A 27,862-nucleotide genomic window follows, 5' to 3' on the forward strand; every position below is an offset into this window, starting at 1 on the left:
TTTTGCTATGTCCTTTACAATGATCATTTTCCTCTCCTTTGCAATAGCCTCATGATCAAAGCAGTTAGCATTAGTTCTTCCATTTATTGGATGAGAAAAAGATTTCCATGGGTAAAGCAACTTTCACAGGGTCATAAAATGCATCAAATGAAGAGTGAGGTTTAGAGCCCCTGACACTGAGGGCTTGGCTTAATTCCCCTGCAACATGCTATTTCCTGTCTTGACTGAATCTCGACAGATGGGGTATAAGAATTCTCAATGTGGGAAGCCAAGTCCAGAATTCCAAACAGAAAATACTTAGTGGGCAGATAGAGGAGACCTAAAGGATATTGAAATTTTATTAATATGGAAGGTCCCTTGGTCAGAAGGCTTATGGGCTATGGAGAACAGCTGATTTTGATCCACAAAATTCTAGAAAGGAATGTATTGAAAGATGTTAGCCATTTCTGAACCTGTGGGCCAATCAATGGGCATTGGAATTGTATTCCTGAATATAACAAGTCTGAAGGCAAAAATGTGAAGGAATGGCAATTGGAAAAAGTAATTTAGTTACCAGAAAGGCAGAGTACACCCTCACCCAGACCATATGAGAGGAAAAGTGAATTGGAATGAATGTGCAAATAAAGAATACTGAGGGAGACTTAGAGAGAGAAGCTGAAAAGTTATGTCATTTTATGTTCTGAGATCTATTTATGTAAATATAAAACCACAAAGCAAGTTTATTTAGTGATGGTGACTGGGTCTGTGATTCCAGGTGAGTTAACTCCCTCCACCAGTGCAGGTTGCACCTTATTTAATTGCTTAGGCTATTGAGAGGTTTAGAAGACTTGACCAGGGTCACAAAACCAGTATGTGTCAGAGACAGGACTTGAACCCAGGTTTACAGCCAGTTTTCTATCCACCATATCATGCTTAATTAGTTGCAGTGATGTTTAATATTGCTCATTGTTGAAAAATAACAAAGAAAAACAAAACCTACAAATATGTGCAACTCAATTTAATTGATAATTTAATGTAGAGAAATTTTAATAAATTGATGGTTCATTTAAAAAAAAGTAATTCAACTCAGCAATTTAGTTGTCACTAATTCTGTCTATCTTTGGATTTTTCTTCTCTAGGTTGAACTGTCTTATTTCTAGCTTCTGTGCTTTGCTCCAGGTCTTTCTATTTCTTTGCAGTGTGAATCTTTTCCTATTTGATATAAGATCTGTGCTCAGTGTACTGCCATACACCCTGCAGGCACTCAATAAATATTTATTAATTATAATGATGAAAATGATACTTTTAAATATTTACATGTAAAGTATGTCTTTCACCAAGATTATATTAGATAAAAAGCTGGGGATAATTAGCAACATGTTGGACTCAGACCTAGTGATTTCTTTCCTAGACTTTCATTTTGTTAGACATCACAGTACTTTATTTATCCTTTAAACATCCTAAAAGAGAATTGACAAGTATCATTCTCATTTATAGGTGGGAAACTGAGGCACAGAAAAGCAAAATTCTCTGCTCAAAATTGTAGTGAGTTGACAGTGAAATGAGCAATGGGAAGAATTGCTTGGTAACAAATATAATCTGAATTTTTCGATGGATCAGAAAAGGAGGTAATGTAATGTCTTTGAGGGAAGGAGCTATTTTGTGTTTGTCTTGGTATCCCTAGCAGAGAAGGATAAAACTTTGTAAATAATAGGCACACAAAAATGTTTGATGATTTGAATCAAGGTAGGCTGAAACGATAACAGATGCACAATTCAAATGCTGCCCTAGTACCCATGGAATTGTACTTTGAGCATGTTGAAAGATACTCCACTATGTAGTATTTGTAGGAGGGTATGGATGAAATGATACATGATGCACAAGTATAGATGCTTTGTGATCAGTACACATGGAGTGAATACCATGAGATCAAATGGATCCATTGAAACATACACCCTTGGATTTGGGTCATCCCTACCTTTTGGGAATGAAATGAAAATATGGAAAGTCAATATACATTTGTATCTTGTTTGTGTGAAACAATCCTCCTAAATGGATTCTAGTCTTGAAGAATGATTGCTATATAGAAATGTAGCTGTGAGATCACAACTTTTAGAACTAATGAAAAACCATTTCTTTATTACCCTCCTCCATCTTTGATTATTCACAGATATTTTTCCTTATGAGGGAAAATATAATGTTATTTAAGGATAAGCACATTTTTTTCTATCTGATTTAATTAGTGCTCAAAGTTTTAAAAAATATTTACTCTTTCTTAATATAAGTCCCTAATTTTTTTAAAAAATCACGTTTTAAAAAATTTGGTCCATCACAAAATGGGTATAGTGCTCTTTAAGAAATTAAAAACAAGATCAAATTTTTATCTAGAAGTGTAAGATTCCTGACAGAGAAGCCTGTGTACTTTAAAAAGGAGCATAATAATGTGTTATTGTATTATTGACTATTTTCAAAGAACTTTTCAATGACTGTCTTGTCTTAAGATAACAGTTATTTTTTTAGTTGGGAGGATGAAACTACTGAAGGTGATTCTGATTCATTCACTAAGCATTTATTTAGCACCTACTATATTTAAAAATTGGGGCAGGGACTAGATTTGATGGTATAGGGAATTCCCAAGTGAGTAAACTCCCTCTATCCATGTGGGGTATCTATTCCTCAACTTGTAGTTGTACTTAGATAAAGAACAGCCTAGAGCACAGAGAGCTTATTGACGAGGCACTATGTGTCTTCCAGGCTAGCTGTCTATCCATTCATTGTGCCATACATTTAATGTCCAATGAACACTTTAAAAAATAGCTATACATATCCGTTTAACTGTTAGTACTCTAAATGTGAGATTAGAGTCCAACAGTCAACAGGATGATGTTTTCCAGGAGCAGCTGTTCTTAGTCATGGATTTCAGTCTGGAGGGGGAATAGTTACCTCTTTATTTTCACTAGCCTTTGGTTTCCTTTGCAGTCTATGTATTTTTTCTATACATTTACAAACAATATTCTTAGGAGTCCATAGACTTCACCAGTCTACCAAAAGGGTCCATAATATAAAAAAAGGATGCAGCCAGGTGGTGGCATACTGCACAGTGCTAGACCTGGAGTCATGAAGACCTGAGTTCAAAGCTTGCCTCAGACACATATCAGTTGTGTGGCCTTGGGCAAATTGCTTAACCTATCTTAGGCTCAGTCTTCTCATCTGTAAAATGAGGTTAATAATAACATATATTTCCTGAGTTTGTTGTGAATAAAGCCTACCGTGAGGATGTTGGCAGTTTATGTACTAACATCTGTTACAGAGGATGAGGAAGGGAAAGCATTCTTTAAAGAATTCTATGAGATCCTTCAACCCAAATGGAAAGGAATTTCAACTCACCAGTTCAGCCTGGTATGACCTGATTCAAATACTTAGACAATTTTCCATGTCTCTGAATTCTTCCTTCTCTGAGTTAAACCTGACCACAATTTGTCTTGCTGTAGACGTGTGCCATGCACAATGAATAACATATGAAAGACCTCAACATCTATAGAGAGCCTCTTTGCATTTATCCTCCATTCAGGGCATCATCCATCACCACTGGCAATTATGTTTTCCCATTCATGTCTCACTTAAACCCCCTTGGAAGTTACTCTAATAGTCATATCTGATGCCAAGATCTGGAGACTGTCTTGTGGACATGGCAGATAGAAAGGAAACTCTGCTCACCAGTTTAGGTTTGGGTAAGCTGAACCAAACACTCAGCCAGTTCTTCGTGTCTGAATCCTTCCTTTTCTAAGATGGAACTGGCCACAATTTAAAGAGCCTGTCACTATTTCCAAATTCTGACTTTAATTTTTTTGCCTAAATCTTTTCTCAAAGAGAACAATTCTATTCTCCATAGCTGTGTGCCAGGTTGGTTTGTGGGTTGCATTTGGTTTGCCAACCATCCACAGCTATGCCAAATGACTTGAGGCTTAAAATGTTTCTTCTGTCCTCCTCACTTGTACTTCAGCTCACTATATAGTAGGTGCCTGAATGTTAAGTTTCTGTCCATTCTGAGAACACCATTATAAGTTCTGATTATCTGCTTTCTGAATGAGTCCTTATCCTTGTTTGAAATAAATGTTAAAGTCAGTGGGGTGGTATGGAAAGAGTGCTGTCTTTGGAGTTAGAGGACCTGAGTTTCAAATCTTGGCTCTGCTACTTCCTGGTTGTGTGACCTTGGGTAAATCACTTCATTTCTCTAGGCCCTTGGTTTCTTCCTCTGCAAACTGTGGGAATTGAGCTCAATGAAGTCTAAAATACTTTCCATCTTTGAATCTTATGAGCCTAAAGTGTGAAGCATGACCACTTCATTTGAGGACTTTTGAAAGCAAGTTCAAGGCACATTTGAGTCAGTTTAAGTTATTCAAAGCCATGATTTGTGAGCCCCCACTGGTATTTCTTTTTACTAGAACAAACTAGAGGACACTTCCTTAAAAAAGGCATTTAAATTAAACAGGAGGCTAGGTAACTGACAAGGAAAATTTTTCCTCCCCCACCCCTCTGGTCCTCACACACACACTAGTGCACACTTTTTTGAAGATTCATAAACTGGCAAATTCCTGAATTGACAAATACATCTTCACATTTATGTGCCATTTAAAGCCCCTTAAAGTTTGCTCCAATAATTGTATCTGCAACTAGGATATAGAGACTATCATGTAAACATGGGAAATAGAGAGAAAACTTTATTTACCAATTAATGGTAGGAGAGGGAAAATGTGTAGATGAGGGACATGTGTGGGAGAGGGAACATTTGCAAGGAAAACTTAGCTAGGCTGGTCCTTGGAAAACAAACACAGAATGTGTTCCTGGGCTCATTCTTCAATTCTTTCCCTCTTGGTAGGACTCATCATAGCTTATGCTCTGCTGATATAGCCTTTGAGATCTGTGTCAACTCTATGCTGCAGTAAGGCATAGTGATAGGATTTTAATGCAGGGTGGTTGGTAGGGAAGATCTAATTCACTAAACTTCAGTGGCTCCCTATTGCCTCTAGGATCAAATATAAAATCCCCTGCTTGGCTTATAAAGTCCACTCAAACTAGTCCCTTCCTACCTTTCTAAGCTTCTTACACTTTACATCCCCACCCCTCCCTTCACACACTCTGCCTCCTTGCTGTTTCTTGAACATGACACTTCATCTCCTATTTTCACTTGCTGTCCCCATGCCTTAAACTTTCTCATCATCTTAGCCTCTTAGCTCTTTGGGTTCCATTCACTTCCCAGATAAAATTCTACTTCTACAAGAAGTCTTTTCCATCATCCTTAATGCCAGGGTCTTCCTTCTGTTGATTATCTCCAGTTTCTCCTTATACATCTTATGGGTACACAGTTGTGTGCATGTTGTCTCCCTCCAAAGGCTGTAAGATCCTTGAGAGCATGACTGCCTTTTCGTTTTCTTTGTATCCTCAGGACTTAGCACAGTACCTAGAACATTGTTTATTGTTTAATAGCATCCAATTTTTTGTGACCCCATTTGAAGTTTTTTTTTTTTTGTGCAAAATATTGGAGTGGTTTGCCATTTCCTTTTCCAGATCATTTTAGAGATGAGGAAACTGAAGCAAACAGGGTTGAGTGACTTGCCCATGGTCACACAGGTAGTAAGTGTCTGAGACTGGATTTGAACTCAGGAAGATCAGTCTTTCTGACTCCAGGCAAGGCTCTCTATCCACTATGTCACATGGCATATAGTAGGCTCTTAAAAAATGATTATTCATTGACTGATTGGTTACTGATCATTAGGTTTTTGGGACTCTACCAGTTTAGTAGCATGAAACTATGCCCAAATCCTTTGGGAGTGGAGAATACAGGACAGCAAGGTAGCCAAGTGGTGTTGGTATGAGGCACTTAAGAGGGTACATGGTCCTCAAGGAGGGAATGCTTCTAATGTATTTAAATGATATTGTGGGCTCTGCAAATAACTGTGGCAACCACCACAAGCTCCCCAGCTTTCCAAGCGTGGTATGAAAGGTTTTACCTTGGTTTTCTGTAAAGCAATCATCATTATTTTCTTTGAAAAATATATACAACAATATAATTTATAGGAAAATTCAGCAAGATCTGGGTACTCCTAAGTGGGAAGTTTTGATGATTTCTTTCTAATGATAAATTTAAGAGAGAGTAAAATTGAAAATGATAGATGGGCTTTACTTTATAATTGCTTTTTTAAAAAACAGAACATATACAGTGTATAATTTTTTAAATATAAAAAATAACAGAAATTAGTAATAATATTAATATTTTCTTTTTCCTTTCTTTTGATTAATTTTTAAATTTTAAAAATTCTGAACTTAAATACCAAATAAAATTAATATCTCCACATACAAAGTAGAACAGAAAATGAGGATTGTAAATGAAACTGTAAATCTCTATGTACAGCTTGATTTTCCTTTCAAGCATATGATAAATTCAACCTATAATTTTCAAGCTTTTCTGCTTGTCTGTGCTTCCTTCTGAACTCACTTCAGCTCTCTTCCGTCATTTAACAATGTTTCCATGACTTTTCTTTCCTTTTTGGAGGTCAACCCTGTTAGTATCTTTCTTATCTCTTCTTCCTATTTCCTCTCCTTCTCATCGAAGACCTTGTAAGAAATATTCATAGCCAAGCAAAACATTTTCCCATGTTGACCATGCCCAAAAATGTATTCTTCGCCTTAAGTTCATCATCTCTCTGACAGGAGGCGGGTAACATGCTTCATCATTTGTCCTCTGGAACTGTGGATTGCATTGATCAGAGTTCTTAGGTCTTTGTACGTTGCTATTCTCAGTTCTGTTTATTTGATTTTGCATCAGTTTATGCAAATCTTTCTTTGAAACTATTCCCTTTGTCATTTCTTATAGTGAAACAATACTTCATTATATTAATAAAATTGTTCAACCATTTCCTTTTTTTGGCCGCTTGTACTTTTATTGATGGGAGTCACTAGATGGTTCAGTGGATAGAGCACTGGGTCTGGATTGAGGAAGACTCCTCATCAAGAATTCAAATCTGGCCTCAGACACTTACTCACTGCGCGACACTGGGCAAGTCACTTAATTCTGTTTGCCTCAGTTTCCTCATCTGTAAAAATGAGCTGGAGAAGGAAATAGCAAACCATTCTAGTTTCTTGGCCAAGAAAACCCCAAATAGGGTCATGAAGGTTTGGATGTGACTGAATATATGAAACAATTGAACAACAAATATACATATGCATATACACAGACACATACTTGTATGTCTATCACATATGACTGAACAACAACTTAACAATAACATACTTCTATTGATGTATTTTATTTTTAATATTACATACATTTACAGATAGCTCCCACTTTGTAACAGAGTAAAATAATACAAAAGTAAAGTTAATAATACAGTAACTTCATGTAAAAATGCACGCCCCATTCCACATCTGTAGTACCCCCACTTCTATTTAAAAAACTGACAGAAATTTATTTTCTCTCCCTCCTATACCCCCATAAAAATGGAAGATACCCCTAAATTTCTTAAAATAGATATGAATAATCAGGGAAAAACAAATCTCCTCAGTGACTGTACACAAAAATACTTATGTTTTAATTCAAATCCTCTTTCCAGTTTCTGGTTCTTTCTTACTACAGACAGAACTGCTAGAAATATTTTTTGTATGTATGAATCCCATACATCTTTCTTTCATCTCTCTGGCATATGGGCCTAGCAGTGGTATAGGTGGCTCAGAAGTATGCACAATTTAGTGACTTTAGGGTTATCATTCTAAATTGTTTTCCAGTATGACTGGTTCAATTCACAGGTCTACCCACAGTATATTAATGTGCTTACTTCCCTGAAACTTCTCCAAAAAAAAAGGTCATTTACCTTTTTGTCATTTTTACCAATCTGTCACTTGTGGAATAGAATTTCAGAGTTGTTTTGATCTGTGTTTATCTAAATATTAATGATTTGAACCATTTTTTTCATTGGGTTTTTCACAGCTTGACTTTCTTTCTTTGAGAACTGACTGTTCATGTCCTTTAACCATTTATCTATTGGTATTTTAATGCCTTTTCAAAGAGAAACCTTACTTGTCCATGAGATGTGAACTGAAAACTAGTTTTATATTTTTAAAATCAAGTCACCGATACTGTTACAGAGTAGAAATAAATGTCTGTTTTCTGTTTGAGTGACTCCTTTTTCCATTAGCCTATAAAGTAGAATTGTAGGAACAAACCTTTAGAGCCTAAAGAGATATTAGAGGTCATTTGACCAACATGATAGACAGATAGATTTTCTTTTTATTAATGGGACGCTTGGGGTACAAGCCCAATAGTAGAATCTCTGGGCCAAAGATTGTGGACATTTTGGCTACTTAATTTGCATGATTTCTTTGCTTTCCAAAATGTTTGTACTGATTTACAACTCCACCAATAATGCATTAATGTGTGTATCTTCTCACAACCCCTCTGACATTGACTATTACCATTTTTTGTCATCTTTGTCAATTGGCAGTGTGTGAGGTGAAAGATCAGGACTTTTCAAATTTGCATTTCTCTTATTATTAGTTATGTAGAGCAATCTTCATGTGGTTGTGAATACATTGCAATTCTCCTTTTTGTTCAAATATTGATTTGCTCACTTATTTTTTGAGGAATGGTTTGGATTGTGGGTGTGTATATGTGTGTGTGTGTATGTGTACACATACATCCATATGCCCATACTTCCATATATACATATACATACATACATACACACATATATGTGAGAGAGAGAGAGAGAAAGAGAGAGAGAGAGAGAGAGAGAGAGAGAGAGAGAGAGAGAGAGAGAGAGAGAAAGAGAGAGAGAGAGAGAGAGAGAGAGAGAGAGAGAAAGAAAAAGAGAGAGAATACCAGAATTAGACCAGAGAGTCTAGACTGACTACCATGGTTCTCAATACCTAGAAGGCCAAGTAGTTAAGATAATTACCTCCAGGGTTCTCCATTACCCTTAAGGTGATATGGGGTAGTGGTGGTAAATAAGTTTTCTGTCTTTGGCTTCAGCCCCTATTGATAGTGTTCCCTCAGTTGTAGGAGGGATCACCTGTACCCCAGTTCATTCAGTCAGACTAGCTTTTACACAACAGCAGATATATTCGAAATACTCAAACCTACTCCTTCAACATGTGGGAGGCACCACCTCAGGCTCTGAGGAGGGAAAGATAATTAGGTTCATAGTTTAGCTTGGTTTTTGTAGAGCACAGTTCCAGTTGCAAATTCAAAATCCCCCTTGGGCTTAAGTCCTAGGCACCCTGGCTTCCTTGCCAGTCTGCCTGTGCTTCCTTCCTGCAATCCTGGCTACAAGGTCTCCATGGCTTGAATTCTGTGAAGATGCCCTCTGGCCCCTGAAACTAAGTAGTACAAACAATACAGAATAGAAACGAACACCCCTAGACCTATTTTTTAAGAGCCCTAGTGAAAGAGAGGGGGCAAGGGAAGGAAATCTTTCCCCTCTCATGAGTTCAGTTTATGATATCAGATCAGAGTTTGTTGAAAAAGAGTACAGCCAAAAGAAAATGGTGTGAAAAGGATCGACTAGCTCAATCTCACTAGTTTTAAAGACACAGGCAGCCAATTAAAGGAAGCTACCTCTACCCATGTGGCAGGGGAAACAGTAGGCTCCATGTTGGGCATACTCCAAGGACCCCTCAATGATGTCTCTATGTAAGGAGAACTGGGCATGCCCAAAGAAACCTGTGTTATGCTCATACCTTTTTTTTTTTTTTTGAGGCAATTGGGGTTAAGTGACTTGTCCAGGGTCACACAGCTCCTAAGTGTCTGAGGCCTGATTTGAACTCAGGTCCTCTTGATTCCACATCTATTTGTTTGCCACCTGGCTGTCACTCATACACTTCACTTTTCATAGAATTATAGATTTAGAACAGCAAGGGAACACAGAGGTCATCTAATCCAGTTTCCTCACTTTACAAATGAAACTGAGGCCTAGGGAGTAAAGTGACATGTCCAGGGTCACTGGGGCAGGTGCTAAGTAGCAGAGTCAGAACTGGAATCCAACTCCCATGCTGCCTCTAAATTGTGAAATGCTTTTCATGAAGTCCTCCTCAGCTTGTAAACACTGATCTTTCCTTTTCTTGACTCCAAATAGTATTTATATCATTCATTTTCTCATCATGTACTGCCTTTTGACATCCCCGATATTGTTGTGTTTCCTATCATTTATCTTTCTACATGTGTACATCTTCCTTCCCCAACAATATAGTAAGCACCTTGAAATCAAGGGCCAGGTAATTTACTTGTCTTCTCAACAGCACCTGGCACGGTACTGTGCGCATAGTAGGTGCTGGAATGTAAGGACCTTTAGGACAGGGTCTATTTCATTTTTATCTTTATACCTGCAGAGCCTAACATAGTGCCTAGCTCATATAAAATAGGTGATCAATAATCAATAAATAGTAAGCACCTTTTATGGGCCAGGCACTGTGCTAAAAATCTTGGGGATACAAAGAAAATCAAAATATATTCCTGCCTGAAGCTCATAATCACGTAATAAGTACATTTGGATTATTGATTGATTTAATTAATATATTTTTAGTGAATGAACTTTCATTCCAAACATGTTCATTTAGCTTCGGAGTACAGAAAGCTATTTTTTTTAGGGCCATGAGCAGCAGCAGCAGCGGCAGCCTTAGCTATCCATTATAGACTGGCTTAAGCAGCAGCCTGGCTCGGCACTTTGCCCATGGTGATTGCTCAGTAAATATTTGTTGAATGTGGTCTGTCCTCTGTGACAGTGGGGAAGGGAAACCTGCTGCTGTCGCTGTCACTGTCACAGCTTAGCGCCAAGTGAGGTGGGCTCAGCGGCTGGAACACTCACAGTTGAAGTTCACATCAATTTGCAGGGTTTTTAGAAGATTGTAAAAGACTCACTTATATGTCATGGTACAGGGTAAACACTTTCCAGAGCAAGAGATGTTGAACTAAGCTGGGAGCAAAAGTATGTGCTGTCTTTAGAGTCATGGAGTCAGAGCAGGTATATTTATTGAGCATTTATTATTCATTCATTCGCTGCTCAAAAAGCTCTGTCTTTTGCTTATAGGAAAAAAAATACAAGCTTCTCCTTCTGGCATTTAAAGCTTTTAAAATCTGGCTCCATTCTCTCTTTCCAGGCTTATTGTATTGTTACTTCCTTCCACACTCTCTGAGCACCCGTCAAAGTGACCTACTTCCTCTTCATCATACAGGACATTCTGGGTCCTTGCCTCAGACACTTAGTAACTGAGTGACCTTGGGTAAGTCACTTAACCCTGCTTGCCTCAGTTTCCTCAGCTGTAAAATGAAGATAATAACAGTACCTACTTCTTAAGGTTGTTGTGAAGAGGAAATGATATCAAGCACTTACCACAGTGCCTAGCATACAGCAGGCAATGCATAAATGCTTATTCCCTTCTTTTCCCTTCTCTTTCCTCCCCTTTCCTCACATGAGACCTTTCTTTCCTCATCTTTCTGCTACTCACATAGCTAGTGCCTCCCATCCACAATTTAACTTACATCTACTGTGTATTTATTTGATCACGCAGGAACAAACATAAGCTCTCTGTGGATAGGGACTGTTTTTGTACTTTTTATGTGCTGCCCTTGTTTCTTTATTACCGTCCTAGTTCCTGGAGTGTTGTAGGGCTTTAATATGAGTTTGTGGAGAGATTGGATTTATTCAGTGGACAGATGTTGGTGAGTGCTTAAATTGGAGAGATGATACATACTTTGGCGATGGAGAACACCAGCTGGAATACCGTAGCAAATGAAATGTAACAGCTTGGACTATAAGTGCTACAGAAAGTCAGCCTTGGGGAGAGCAACTGCAGTGGGGATGGGGATATGAGGGAGGGGGCAGAGCTGCAGCAGCAGCAGCAGGGGCATGTTCTGTCATTCCCCATTTACACCTCCCATTCTTTACATAAGTTTCCATCTTTAAGAGGACCAGAAGGATGTGTCCTGTGGAAGACTGTGGGTTAGAGTTGATCATACTCATAGACAGTGATTAGATCACAGATTGTGAAGGACAAGACAAAAATCATCCACTGGCATTGTAATTTAGGACAGGAGTGAGGGGTGAGGGGGGATTGGTTAGGGCTTGGTGGAAGGCACCAGGCTCTTGTATCCCCCAGCAGAGGTAAAGATGAAAAACTGAGTGAGGTGCAATGTCCATGTCCAGTCCTTTATAAAGGGCTTTGGGTGGGGTTGAGTGCCCCATCCTCTCTCCAATCAGAGGGGAAGGGAGGCTGAGGGTGTTAAAAGGTGCTGAGTATTTGAGTCAAACAGAATGATAATTAGCCAATCCTGGGAGGGGCATCAGGTTCCCTGGAGTTCAGACCAAGTAGAGTTGTAGATAGGTAGGGGAGGAAATCACAAAATATTAAATACTTCAGGAAATTTTCTAAGACTTTGTCTTAGAATGGCTGTTAAGTTGCCGTTCCGTATTGGGAGATGAACTCACAGGTCAACACCTCTCTCTTACAAAATAAAATAAAATAAAATTAAAAGAGACATGCATAATAACGTTCATATAGGACTTTAAAGGTTATAAAACACATTTCTCACAACAAAGTGAAACAGTGCAGCATAATTATTTTCATTTTACAGGTGGAGAAACCAAGGTGCAAGGACAAATGACTTGTGCAGTGACACAGGTAAGAAGTGTTAGCTCTCACACTGAACCCAGGTTTACTGACCCTCTCCAGTCCTGTATTCTTTCCCTTATATCAAACTGCGTCTGCACATATGCCGGTTGATTTGACCGTATTTCTTGGTTACATTTGCAGATAGTGACAAGAAAACGACACCCCAAGTTGAATTACAAAGAACAGCTTGTATTTGAATTTGGCCAGGGTGAATTAACAGTAATTCCCCCAGTCCCTTCTCTCCTGGCAGCTTTAAATTTTGTAGTGTTTTCCAATTTCCTCCCACTCCCTCCTACCCTCACCCCTTCCGCCTTCAGGGTCATGAATGATTAATTTTATTGACTTAATCTCAAACTGATATTTTTACTGCAAATCATTTAAAAATTCAAAGACCAATCTCACTTTAATGCTTTAAATTTGGGGAACTCCAGCTACAGTGCCTGGTTGTTCTGAGCAATGAAAGGGGATAGGTAGTTTAAATTATGCTTTGAGAAGCAGGTCATAGATATAAATTCATATTAACTATAAAGTCTTCAAGGGAGAGATTGATATTATTGCTTTTTTAAAAAAAAACTCACACTAAAACTCCACCTTGACATTTTACCTCATATTGGACCAATTCCATGAATTTACAGTTCACAACTTTCTAAACTGTCAAGTGCCATTTTATTATTAGTTATTACTATTGTTATCATTAAATTACTAAGGTATTAATTTTAAAATAATGAAATTTGGTGATATTTATAGTTGATAAGAAAATCTCAACTATTTTCTTTTTGAGGTATTGGGTATTATCTACAAAGTTATCATTGCCTTAATGTCACCATTAGATGTTGCTGTCATGACTTTTGTCTGGTACCCTATTGAAACCTATGGTCTTCTTTTAAATTCGTAAAATAAAATACATAGAATTACAAAGAAAGTACATTATATTGAAATACAATTATCAAAATATTTTTTAAAATCCCAAGATCACCAATCCCAGGTTAAGAATCCCTATTTTATAGTATGGGATGGACAAAAGTTTCAATAGGTGAAGAGGTATGGATAAATGGTAAATTACATCATTGGCCTGCCACATAGTAGGCACTTAATAAATGCTGTTCCTTCTCCTTCCATCCCCCAGTTCCCAGAACATAGCTGGTACTTAATAAATGCTTTTTCAAAGAATGAATGAACATTCCACAGTAATATAATAATTGGGCTGCATTTATGCTGTGGCAAGTAGAGTCTTCCACAAAAGTCTCATTTTAATGCCTCATCAAGGTACGGAGAGAACCGTGGATTTTCATAGTCTGTGATGATTCTACTAAGCTGGAATAGCTTTCAGTATGTTCTTAATGATAGACTGTATCTGTTCTAAGCAGAACGTTACCCACTAGGCAATGAATTCTTTGGACCTGGTGAGCCAAGAATCAAAGAAAAGTGAAACGTCTCCCTGAGTCCTGCTGGGTTCTCCATCTGCTTCTTCTGTGTGCTGTGATGATGTCAGAGTGACTAAAAGGGACAGAGGGTGCCAAAGACTTTTGGTCTATAAACATGAATTAATTAATTTTATTTCTTTTAAATATAAATTTTGTGAATGCTTTTCCTTTTTTTTTTTTTTTTAGTATTGTGCTGGTTTCTGGAATTCTCTTTCTCTCTTCCTGCCTTTTCAGAACACTTAATAAAAGTTGCAGTTAAAGGGAAGGATAACTGATAGGTTCTCTTTGTAGAAGCAAATAAAGGAGTTGGCAGAGTTTTTAGTGGGCACCCAAAGGTAACAAGAAATATAATTTCATCAGATATGTGAGCATGAGTAAGAAGTCTATCATAAAGATAATTGCAGTTTACAAAAGGAATGGTAAACCACTCCATTACCGTTGCCAAAAAACCCTAAATGGGATCATGAAGAGTAAGACGGGACTTCAATGACAGCAACAGAACATGTCCTGCATCTGTCCTTGTGGATGAAGGTGTAGAAGAATTCTGTGAAGAGCCTGAGAAGATCTCCTAAACCATGCTAGCACATGCCTTGATATTCTGTGTATTATATTCAAAATACCTTGAATGGAATTCAGTACTGTGTACTGAATATTAAGACAACTTGTTATTCAATATGAGATCACAGGAGAGGATGACAAAAATATTTTTCAGTATATAATGACTTCAAAGTGAGATCACAGGGGAAGATGGCAAAATGTATTTTGAAAAATATGGCTCAGAATTATGAAAGAGGCTAATGACCTAGAATTAAATAAATATTAAGGCTACCGACTATGTAATTTGGTAACAATGTAATAAGTAACAACAGAAATACTTGGTTGTAATGTTTTAGCTGTGGAATGATCATAGCCAGAGTCTCCTGTTGCTTTAACTGCAAATGAGCCTTCCTTACTTCTGGAGACAGTCCCACCTTCAGCTCACTCAGTATTTTGTAAAGTCTCAAGAAATTCTTAAGAATTTTGTTTTATCTTCTCAAGATTAAAGTTAAAAATAATCAGTCAGGAAAGGAAGTTATTCTATGTGTTTGCTCTGTCTTCTGTAGTTTCTCTCAAGCCATAGTTCTTATAAATCTCCAGACTCATTCCTCATAAAACTTTCTTTATAATGCTGGACTTCTGAACTTGTCTGGTGAACCTATGAATCCCTTCTCAGAATAATGTTCTTTAAATGTCCTAATAGGAAGGCATGTTCAATTCCATCCAAAGGTTAATTTAAAATGAAGACATTTTCACTTCCAAGTTCATGGACCCCCTATAATCTTATGCATGAATTTCTTATGTGCCCATGTCCCCCCCAGGTTAACAATCCCTACATATAAAATATTTTTGTATAAAACAATATATTTATAAAGTATGTATAAAATATATTTATATTTAAAATAATATGAGTACATATTTATGATGTTTTGCATATAAAACAGTTTTCCCAAGAAAGTCTGTTTCTCAAAAAAAATCTTTTAAAAATGACACCCCAAATTCCTTTGCTTCCTCTTCCCCCATCAGTCTGCCAGCTTCATTTCATTCCATGCTGCTGTGTGTTCCCAACTCTAATGCATCGTTTTGTTACCCTCTGTGCTTTTCCCTTCCTGATCTCTACCTTAACTGCTACCTGTCTTCCTTCACCATCCCACTCTATCCCCATACTATTTGTCTCTGTGCCTCCTTTTGCAGCTTGTCTCTGTATTTTCTGTGCCATTATCCCTATGTCCTCTGTGGTTTATTAAAGTGTGACCGTAGTCATCTTGACCTGCTGCCATCTTAGTCTTTCCTGGTGAGTCCCCAAAGAATGGGCATGCCTGCTCCATTTCATAATTTTATAGTTTATCAATTCAATTTAGTACCTTCTAATTTTATATTCACTATTTTTCTAAATTCTCTTTGTGTAGTTTACCTTTCAGTCCATCTCATGAGCTTTTAGGAAGATGGGAATATCCAAGGTGATTGTATGGAGACAGTCTCTTTTGATACCTCTTAAAATATTACACCATAGAAAAATAGAACTTTATTTTATCCTTTGCTTTCATCTAAATCCAAAATGGTGTGGTGATCAAAGAGAAGACACCACCCCTAGTAAGCTGGAAGTACTCAGTGAACAAGTGAAAATCATGCTAATACTTCCTATTGCACTAAATATAGTGGGAAAAAACTTTCAAAAGCTGGCAGTTTAATCAGTACAATTTTCAAAATCAGAGACTTTAGAACATACAGAAACATTTAATTTGCAAAAATGAAATGACTGCTTTTCTTTTCTTCTCCCTTTATTTTCTTCCTTTCCGTCCTTTTGTCCTCTTTCTTTCCGAAGGGGAATTCTTGGAATCCAAGCATATGAGATGAAATAACTGTAATGTCAGACTTATCTTAAACTTTGAGGATGTTAACATTTCCCTCCTAAATTGTAAAATAAAACTCCTAAACACTTGGAATTTTGTCTCTTGCAAGTGGTACAGTTAAGCTGCTCCTGTCTGAAGATTGTTGATAAACATACAAGTTAAATGTTTCATACTTCTTGAGATTCAGGAATAGAAAATTGACCTTTTTTTGTTTGGTTCATCTATACTTCTGGGTCCCGAAAACATAAAAAGTTTCAAACTTTGGATATATTTATCATCACTGAAAATTAGCGATATTGTTCTTTTGGAAAATGAAAGAATAAATGTGACTTAAATGTGAAAGTTTTAATACAAGTGAACAACTTGTATTAAAGATAAACTCTGACAATTTAGTTTCCAGAATTCAAACATAAACTTTCACAGTTCTATATCAAATGCACCGCAGTTTAGTTATTCACTTGCAGTGTAGCTAGTAATATAATTCTTAATGTTCAAAACTGAGTGTGTGAGAGAACTAGCCTGAATGAAAAACTGCTAGTGTTAGAGTTTGTTTGCAGCCCAGAGTAGGATCTTATCTCTTTTCCATTGCTGGTTTGAAAAATGCAATAGGAATACACATTCCGGATGTTTATACAACTCTGCTTAGAAGTGATTTATATAATAACACCAAATGTTCCCTAACAATAGGAGCATGATAAAACATATTAATTTTCGTTTTTACAAAATTTCAGAGTCTTTTGTTCCATGGACTTTGTTCCATGTTCAGGGCAGTTAGGTGCCTCCTTGGAAAGAGTGCAGGAGCTGGAGTCAGGAAGATCAGTGTTCAAAACCTGCCTCAGACATTTACTAGCTGTGTGACCCTGGACAAATCACTTCATCCTGTCTGTCTCATTTTCCTTATCTGTCAAATGGAGAAGGAAATGGCAAACCACTCCAGTATCTTTGCCAAGAAAATCCCAAGAAGGGGTCATGAAGAGTTGAACAGCACTGAATACGACTAAATAACAACAGAATGTTCGATGAAGTTTTCTTTATTGCTTAATCAACAGAGAGACTAAAAGGTTATTTGTTTTTGACCTGTGCAGTTAGTTATCTTTCCACTCCAATCTATCTTCCACACAATTGTCAGTGATTTTTCTAATGCTCTGGTATGACCATGTAAACCCTTCCACTCAATAAATGCCAGGGCTCCCCATTACCTTTGGTATCAGCTGTAAGTTCCTGTTTGGCTTATAAAATGCTTCACAACCTGGTCCTATACTATTGTATACTATAATCCTATACTATATTATCCTATACTATATTTTCCAGCCTTATTGCATGTTACCTATTCCTGTGCCTTTGACCGTCCAGTCAAATGGACTTTCTTGATGTTCCTAACACACTACCCTCTGATCACCCAATCTTCTATCCTGGTTTATATCCTGTTAATTGTTTTAATGCATACAAATGTGTCTACCCATGTATTTGGGGTCCAGTGCCCAGCTGAAGAGGCCTGGTCCCAATTTCTTATGCAATTGGTATGTATTGTTTAATAAACTGATATATTTGGAAACGAAACTTTGTTTCCTCAATCATTTTCAATCAACCCACCCATCATAGCGTTTGAGTGACAGGGCTATGGCTCCTTTCACCCAGCCTGAGTCTGAGATTTCAGTTCCCCCTGTTCTACACCTAGGGTCTAATTCCATGATCCCAGCCCACCCTGTTCTACATTTCCTACTTGCCTGTGGGTCAAGTTTGTGATCTTGGGCAGGAAAGATGACCTACTATGGTTTCTTCTTAGATTTCTGTTCCCTACTTGGTCTGGCGTTAGCCTGAAATCATTGTGTAGTTATCAGAGAAGTTGGGCTATATTGTTTTCCTCCTACTCTACTATCTTGACTGGTCTCACAACTCCAGAGATTTTTTTTTTTTTAAACAGATCTCCTTCCTGCCTCCGTTATATACATTTTTGGGAGAAAATTCTCTTTTTTCTTCCCATGTTTAATTTCTTTTGTCCCTGAACATAGATTTTTAAACAGGGACAAAGGGATTGTTTTCACCTTCTTTGCCATTTGCTGTGCATGTGAGTGTTGCTAAAACATCTATGACAGGTGGGTCAGTGTTGGTGCCACTGTTTCTCTTTGTGGTATTAGCATTGAGAAACAGAAATGGTGTGAAAAGGAGAACTTTAAGAATTGATTTGGGTCATGGTATGATGGAAGGGATTAGATCAGGGGAACAATGAATAAACTTGGGATATCAGAGGACCAGAGGTGTAGCTAGGGTGAAGGGATCAGGGATTTTTGCCAGGGCACCAAAATTTAAAGGTGTGGAAAACACTTAAAGCACTCTATAGAATGATAGGGACAACAGAGCCTAGCCCCTAGTTACCAGGAATAAATAATTAAAATAGAAAATGATCAGATGGCCATCCCAGGACCTCTATCCTCCAGAGAGGTGATGTTCCAAGTTCTGGGGCCTGTCTTTCACCCCTGTGTTTATCTTAAAAATAATTGATCTGAAACTCCATAATGGGTTGCTTGTCTTAGGTGCATTTTGTCAAACTTCTTTCTGTGACCAAAACAACTCATTTCTGCTAGACTCAAGACAGATATGAAAACCTCTAAGATAGAGTTGGGAACCCTGAGGTGTATCTGTTTCAGGCTGGCCTCAAAAGAACTCTGGATCTGAGTTCCTCCTCTCTCCCAGCTCTTCTCATAAGGACAAATTCATCAACTTAATGCTATTTCCCAAATTAGGAATGTTACCTTTCCCCTTTTCTGATGCCTGTCCTAAGCCAAAGAGCTGAGTAAAATAACCTTACATACATCTGAACAGAAGCTCCTTCTTGGATGAACTCTATCACCACAGTCTGACTGAGGCTTCCAAAGAGGTGTTCCAGATCATCCCCCAGTCACTGGGGGAGGAAGCCAAGGACCATTTTGCTGGCCCCCCTAGCAGTCATTAGCCAAACCAGCTGGCCGAGGTCCCTGTGGCTATGGAAACCAACTTGCCTGGAGAAAGAGGATTTAAAGTAAGCTTCTTTTCCTTTCAATTTGGTTTACCAAAATGAGGCCTTGGCCCTTTGAATCACATCTTGCTGATATGTATCAGATCAGGCCATTTAATCTTCCCAGTCAATACCTTATCACAGTTTCCTTAAATGTCTTTTCACATGTGACCTTTGGGGTACAATCTGAGACAACTCAGATTACTGCATTTCCTTACACACTGAACTCCTAATATGCCCCATTTTTGCACATAGGGACTATATTGAAATTCCTCAAAAGGAGAAAAGAAGTTTGTAGAACTGGGAAAACCCATCCTGATGCATCCTGAAGGTCAAAGGATGATGAAAAGAATAGGTGATTTTTTGATAACTTACATATTATGTATTTCCTTTAAAAATCAGTGTGTTTGCTTGTGTATATGTGTTTGTGTGTATGTACATTTTGTGAACACATGCCAGTGCCTCAGGGGATTAGAAAACCACAGACTTAGCAAAGTTCACATGCATAGAATGATAGGTATAAAGAGAAACAAGGTGCAGAGTCCCTTACCCACTCTTTTAAAATCCAAGGTGAGAAAGAAAAAAAGAGTATTTTCTTCCAAAATTTGCATAATGGGTCATGGAAAGGGTTTATTAAGAATCTCTGGAGTCTCCTCTACCATCTTCCTTTCCCTTTCGTCTTTTACTCTGTTGCAGGGTTTTACATTTTCATTCTAGGTAATGCTGTGAGGCCCAAGGCAGGTCATTTTAGAAACTTCTCTCCACATATTAAACTGAACAGCAAGTAAAAATTTTCAAACATATCCAACAGCCAATAAAAACCTGCTGGAGACTGGCAGAATCTCAAAACCTTTGCAGGTTTCCCCTCAAACTGCAGAATTCTGTGGGTTATTAAAACCGAGTTTCAGGCTTTTTTGGAAGAGGCCCATTCTGTGAACGGGACAAATGAGAAGATGTCTCAGGGATTTCAGAAGTAAAAAGGCCCCGATAGTGCTATGTTTCATCTGTCTAGGGACTCCATCTTCGCTTCCTTTCCTAGACAGGGCACTTGCATGAAGTTAATCAGTTGGATTGTTTCATCCCAGAAATGCCCTGTCTAGGATAATGAAAAACGAAGCATTTGCATAGGATGTAAGAAAACCCAGGGTTGAGAACACTAAAAGGAAAGGAAGGAAACTGGCAGTGGTAAGGGCTATGGAACCAGAGAATCATAGTTGGAAGGGAACTCAGTTGGAGGGGAACTCAGTAGTTTAGTCCAATTCAGGCTAGAAAAAGAATCCTCACCACAAAACACCTGAGAGTGTCCATCTAGTGAGGACTTCTGATGAGATCTAAGTTTCCAAAGACTTCTCAAATGTCATATAATTCATCCCTCTGCTTTAGGGCAAGACTGAATAAATTATAAAACAGAGATATGAATCTGTTCTATTTTTAAGTAAGTATGTCTCATGACTTCTAAGGATAACCCATTCTAACACTGGATAACTTGCTATTAGGAAGTTATATTTAACACATATTTTTATTGTGCTCCTACTTTGTGCAGGGCATTGAACTAATTACCCTATAAACTTATAGACTTATAAATTGCTTTCTTAATAACAGACCTGTGGAGACAGGCAGTTAGAGATTCAGGAATTGAAAATTAGAAGGACCTTGAAGATCATCTAGTCCATTCATTTTGTAGATGAGGAAAATGAGGCCCAGACGGGTTCAGTGATGTGCCCAAGGTCACACAGATATTATATGAGTATTCACATCCAGATCTTGCCAATGCCAAGTCTAATACACTATCAGCCATACTGTACTGTTTCTAGTACAAGTACAATTTGGCGCCACGGTGCATAGAGTGCCAGGCCTGGAATTAGGAAGACTTCTTCGTGAGTTTGAATCTGACATCAGGTGCTTACTAGCTGTGTGACCCTGGGTGAGTCCCTTAATTCTGTTTGCCTCAGTTTTCTCATCTGTAAAATGAGCTGGAGAAGCAAATGGCAAACTACTCCAGTATCTCTGCCAGGAAAACGCAAAATGGGACCACAAAGAGTTGGATGTGACTGAAAACAATTAAACAATAACAGATCCTTATTTTATAGAGGAAGAAGCTGAGGTTCAGAGACATTAGGCGACTTGCCCCTGGTAATCCAACTGGTAAGTGCCATAAAAGGATACAAATTCTAGTTTAAGTCTAGGGATGTCCCCTAATGAATACATCTCTGCCCTCAAGTAACTGACTCTCAAGCTGAGGAGATATGGCAAACTCACAAAGAGATACAAAATATCTAACTTAAATCTACTTTGTTGTCATCAAATTCGTTGGTTTTGCTCGGAGGACAGATGGAAAACATTTCCCTGTGAAATGCAATTCTTAGGCTTGGAGATAGTTCCGAGATGTTTTCCCCCACAGTTTTTTTCAGTTTTCATTTTTGAGCACCTTCATTTTCTTTATTCCTCTCCTCCAATTCTCTAATCTTATTAAGAGAGGAGGGCATGCAATGCTGTCTCTCATGATGAGAAATAATAATTAGTAATAGCATCTAAATGACCTCACAAATAGGGAGGCACTGTGGTAAAGTAGAGTAAGTATTGGCTCCAAAGTCAGAGGGCCTGCGATTGAATCCTGCCTCTGATATATACTATGCTACCCATCGTTAGAGGATTCCCTGGGGTAAAAGCCAGCTTTCTCTGAATCTTAGTGAGCTGGGTCCTTCTCTCCTTTTCTTCATCATTTTGATCTATGATTTGAATATGTGGATTACTCATTCAGATCTTAACTTTGTCCCATTTACTACTGGGAAAACTTCCTTTCATTACATCCCTATCATTTCTAGGAACAAAAATAAATTCCCTTCTGGCATGTGATGCTCTTTAAAATCTCTACCCAATCTACCTTTCTGACCTTATGACTCATGTTGGTCTCCCTACTCTCTCCAGTATAGCCGTACTGGCCTATTTGCTGTTTGTTGTACATGGCAGACACTCCCTCTCCTATCTCCATGCCCTTTTAGTGCTTGTCCCCAGTGCCTACAATACACTCAGCTAGGTGGCAAAGTAGATAGAACACTAAACTTGGAGTCAGGAAGACCTGAGTTCAAATCTAGCCTCATGCACTTACTAGCTGTGTGATCCTGGGCAAGTCATTTGACCTATGTTAGAGTTTCTTCACCTGTAAAATGGAGGATATTAGTACCTCCCTCTCAGGGTTGTTGTGAGGATTAGATGACATAACATTTGTACATAGAAGGTCCTTACTAAATGCTTGTTGCCTTGCAGGTAAACTGCATCTGGCATTGAGGTCTTCTTGAGGTGGTTGCCATCTTTGATCTCTTGTGCTTTTCAGGTGTGTTCTTTTGGTTGACATCTCCATCTCTTTCATTTCAGCAAGTATGAAGAAAGAGATTTTCCCTGGTAGGGTGTGAATCCATAGCTAGATAAAAAGTGACATTGGGAAAGGGAGATAAGAGAAGTCTTTGTACATAGCACCAGCTACGCCATCAAAAAGTCTTAGAGTTGCCTTGTTCACTGAGAGGTTTAGTGACTTGCCTGGGATCACACAGTCAGTTGGAGTTGGAGGTAACATTTAACCTTAGTCCTTCTGATTCCAAGGTCAGCTGTATCCACTATGGCGCATAGCTTCTCTAAGTGGGTGTTAGAGGGGAAGCCCAGGTTCCACCTAAGCCTGGGCTTGTTTTCCATCACAACTTCTCTTTCTTTTATTTCTCTGACACTACCACCACCATCATCACTCTCTCTGCAGCCTTTCATCATCTCCTGATTCCATTTTCCATTCTGCCAAGCCTAGAGGCCTGTATTGGGCTACCCGAGTCTTTCTTACCTGTCCCAGGTCTTCGGTTGGCCAAACCGGATAAACGTATGAGAGAAAGGTCGTTCCAGAGTCAAACAGGGGTTGAGCTTTATTTCAGGGTCCAGTTACAAATGCAGGGGGTCTTCCTTAGGAGGAAGAGGGGGAGATCTCCTAAGGAGGCTAAGCTTAAGGGATTGGAAGTAGAAGTACAAGCGGGGAGAGGGGGGGAGGGGAGAGAGGAAAGAAAAGAAGTGGAGCCCTACTTTTCTCTTTGGCTCCACACGTGCTAAGAGAGAGCTTTCTGGCTTCCTCAATCCTACTTAATCTTCAGCCACACAGTTTGCATCTCAATACCGTGCTGTTAGGTAACTAGGTGTGCTCCAATCCGGGACGACCTCGAGGGCAGGGAGACTCCACCCATCAGGTATCTCCGGGGGAGAGGCGGAAATACCCGAGCTAGCCGAGCTAGCTCAGTCTGACCTTCTCGAACCCCCGCTGTTCATGGAGGGCCTCGTAAGACTCTAAGATTTAGAAGTCCCACTTTTACCTGCCCGAGACTGTCCACACGGAATTGAGCTTCCAGTCCCAACATATCCCCTTCTTTGTTATGCGCGGAGCGCACCTGGCTCTAGAGCAAACAGTGGCTGGAGGCTGAGTGGATTAGGAAGGCCTTTAGCATATGAGTACCTTACAACAAGACTTCATTCACACAGAAATCTGCAGCTAGCACAACTGACAAAGGGAGGCATCAAATAAAACAAAGACGAAACTAAATGGCTGAGTTACAACAGGGGAAGTGCAATCAACTAATCCCAAAGCATATTTTAAGAGGAGCAGCTGGTGTAGGCGCCTTACACGTCACCACTCCCTTAATCTTGCAAATGGATCTATACAGGTGGAAAATTGGTCACCTCCTCCCCACCCAAGTGTCCTGGGTTTGTGATATCAAAGTCCTCATTCAGCTGGCGAAAAAAGGATGCCTAGATTGAAGCTGTCAGCAGCAGTGTCTGCGGTTGTGATGAGGGCTGCTTCCTCTCTGGGCAGCAAGGTTAAAGCTGTCAGCAGCAGGCTCAGGTGGTGTATGATCCTTCTCCGGGGTCTCTGGGCTCTCCGGGGTCTCCGCCTCCTGCGTCTCCGTCGTCTCCGACCTCGGTTCCCACCTACGGATCCTTCTAATGGGAATCCATGCATCACCTTTTCCTGTGGAGACACAAACATACCCTGGACCCCATATTAGTATCTTATACGGACCTTTCCATTTCCCTGAGGCCATATCCTTTACCATGGCCCATGTGTCTTTATATCCAGCCTGGGTATTACTTTCCTTGCGGGGTTGTCTTGGAAAAGTCACAAAATGTCTCATAGCTGGAGTAGTATGTGAGTTTCTTGAGATATGCAAAAAATTGTGTGTATACACAGCTGTATCAAGCTCTGATTGTGTTAGGCGACCTTTTCCCCTTCTTTGTTTAGCGAGGATCGCCTTCAAGGTGAGATTGGCCCTTTCCACTATGGCCTGGCCTTGTGGATTGTAGGGGATTCCTGTAACATGTCGAATCCCTAGATCGCGGAGGAAGTGTGTAAGCGTTTGAGAAGTATAGGCAGGGCCGTTATCTGTCTTTATTTCTAAAGGTAAGCCTGAAACAGAAAAACAGTGCCAAAGATGTTGAATTACTTTAGCACTTGATTCACCTGGCTGTAAAGTCGCCATAAGGAATCCGGACCATGTGTCAACTGTCACATGTATGCACTGGCCCTTAAGATGGGTGACATCCATTTGCCAAATTTCATTGGGTGCCAAGCCACGAGGATTGACACCCTGGTCTAGAGATGGGTGGAATGGGATACATTGGAGACAGCTCTTAACAATTTTTCTGGCCTGTTCCTGAGTTATCCCATATAATTTGCAGAGGGCTTCTGTGGCTAGGTGGAACCTATCATGAGCCTTTTGGGCCCTTTCTTGTGGTTCCACAGTGTGCCCTACCAGGTATAGTGAATTGTCTGCTATTTGATTTCCTTCAAAAATTGGTCCTGTGCCATTTGTATGTGAGCGCACATGTAAAACATAAAAAGGGTGTGTTCTGTTATTAATGGTGGTCAATAGCCGCTCACACTGTGAAAAAATATTGGACCGATAATCTACAATAGAGTCCTCAATCCGTGAAATTAATAAAGATGCATACTGACTATCAGTGATAATATTAATGGGTATGTCACTATATATTTGGAGAGCTTGGATTATAGCTTCCAATTCGTTCTGTTGAGTAGAGGTGTAGGGTGTGTTAACTATATATATCTCTTGGGAGGCCGAATTATAAATAGATGCCTTGTGATGTTTCGTGGCATCTGTAAAAATGTTAGGCCCTTCTACTGGGTTTGGTGAGTACCTTTTCACTGGTGCTGGGGCCCACTGTAATAATTCTTTGAATAGGAAAGTCGAATTTGGTTTCATCTGGGCCCAGTGGAGTATAGTGGCCCAAGAAACATGATTCTGAGCTAACTCTTCTACATCCTTAGTGGTGAGTGTAGCATAAAGAATTGGCTGTTTTTGGTATATGTGGGTGGCTCTTCTTACTGCCTCTAGTGCTAACCGTCCTAGAAATTCCCACTTGTTTAGTAAACTGCTTCCTGTTTTACTTAAATATACCCACTCTAGGGGCTTCTCTTTTTGGTGTATGACGGCATAGGGAGGTGTGGTGGAGATAATAGATACCTCCAGATCTCCTCCTGGATCCCACCGAAATGTGGTGGACTCTAAAAATTGTTTTTTTATTGCCTCTATGGCTTTGGCTGCTTCAGGAGTCAATGTTCGTGGGGAATTTAAAGCAGAGTCTCCTGTCAATAGTGAATATAAAGGTTGCATGAGAGGTAAAGGTATAGGCACCTTTGATCTTATCCATTGGATAGCTCCTACTAGTTTCTGAGCATCATTGAGTGTTTGGATCTTCATATCCCATTTTGGGGGTTCCGGCCGAATGATGGTGCCCTGTATCTGATATCCCAAATATTTGTAATTGGGTCCTCTCTGTATCTTTTCAGGAGCAATAACTAATCCTAGTCCTAAAAGGTTCCTTTCTACTGCTTGGAAACACTTCTCCAGTTCCTTGAGCTGAGGTGCAGCTATAAGGATGTCATCCATATAATGGATGATTTTGCATTGGTATTGCTGTCTGGGGCTTTCTAAGGCTTGATTAACATACCACTGGCAGATGGTGGGGCTGCAACTCATACCTTGGGGCAATACCTTCCACTGATACCTCTTTGCAGGTCCTTCGTTATTGGGGTGAGGTATTGTAAAAGCAAACCGAGGACAATCTACTTTGTTTAAAGGAATGGAAAAAAAACAATCCTGAATATCAATGATTATAAGTGACCAACCCTCCGGGATGGCATTAGGAGAAGGGAGACCTGGTTGCAGGGCTCCCATAGGCATGAGAGACTGATTTACCTTCCTTAGATCTGTAAGGAACCTGAATTTCCCGGATTTTTTCTTTATAACAAACACAGGAGCATTCCAGGGTGACTTTGATGGTTCTATATTTCCTTTTTCTAATTGCTCCTTAACCAATAGTTGTAGTGCCTGGAGTTTTTCTGGAGTCAGGGGCCATTGCTCCACCCAAATCGGGGTGTCTGACTTCCAATTCAAGGGTGGGGACTCCAGTGCAACTGCAATGGCCCTTACTAAAAATTTGATAACCTCATCCCGAGGCGGCTCATAATGTCCCTGCCCCAGATGTTAAAACTAAGTCCTGGAATCACCAACGGCCATACGGTCCCTTGGCGATCCTCTCCCTCCCACTTTACTGGGTGCATTGTCTCTAAGGTATTTTGGCACCCTCCTATTCCCCACACTGGTCTCTGGCTTTCTTTAAGCTTCCAGTGCCGGGGTACTGAGCGACCACTAAGGCAGGTCCTATCCGCTCCAGTATCAAGGAGGCCAGTCATGGGAATTCCATTAAGCCAGATTGTACACTCAGGTCTATTCTGTCCTATTTCCTTTAGTAACTGGATTTGAACTGAGTGCTTTAAAGGAAGGGCAATAGCTATGGGAAGCTGATTGTCTATATGAGCTGGCTCGGCTACCACATTGGAGCATGGAAGTGCTGTGGTGCCGGTGGGATAAACTCCTGTATATATAACTACGGGTGCATGAGAGGGGTTCTGTAATATCAGGGATTCCTCCTGTATGGGGTCTCTCAGGGGGATCATGGCAAACTGATGAGCTGCAAGCTGGCACTTCTCTAAGCTGTAAAGGTGTTGCATTCCTTCCTCTGGCCCCATAATCTCCTGTATTCTCCCTCCAAGGGGCCGTCCCGATTCTCTGCCAAAGGGTACGCTTTTGGGGCCCTCAAGGGGCCCCTCACCCCGTTTCCCGACTTCCTACATTGTTTAGCTAAGTGACCTGGCTTTCCACATGAAAAACAAGGGTCCTGGCCCCTCCCTGTACTTATTTCTTTCCTACACTCTTTCTTAAGGTGTCCCGGTTTTCCGCAGTTAAAACATTTTTTCTCCAAAGAGATATTACTTAAGGCGGCGGCCAGGTACTTCCCTTGCACCTGTGCCAAGTAGACCTGACTTCCTACCCTTTCACATCTCTGTATCATTTCTTCAACAGATG

General features: G+C 39.5%; 1 long non-coding RNA gene across 4 annotated transcripts in view; it reads left to right on the forward strand.

The window, feature by feature from the left end:
- Positions 1–27,862, forward strand: part of LOC140530921 (uncharacterized) — a 466,876-nt gene that overhangs the window by 219,885 nt on the left and 219,129 nt on the right. The gene's annotated exons all lie outside the window — the stretch shown is intronic.

Source organism: Notamacropus eugenii, chromosome 3, assembly GCF_028372415.1.
Source record: "Notamacropus eugenii isolate mMacEug1 chromosome 3, mMacEug1.pri_v2, whole genome shotgun sequence".
NCBI lineage: Eukaryota > Metazoa > Chordata > Mammalia > Diprotodontia > Macropodidae > Notamacropus > Notamacropus eugenii.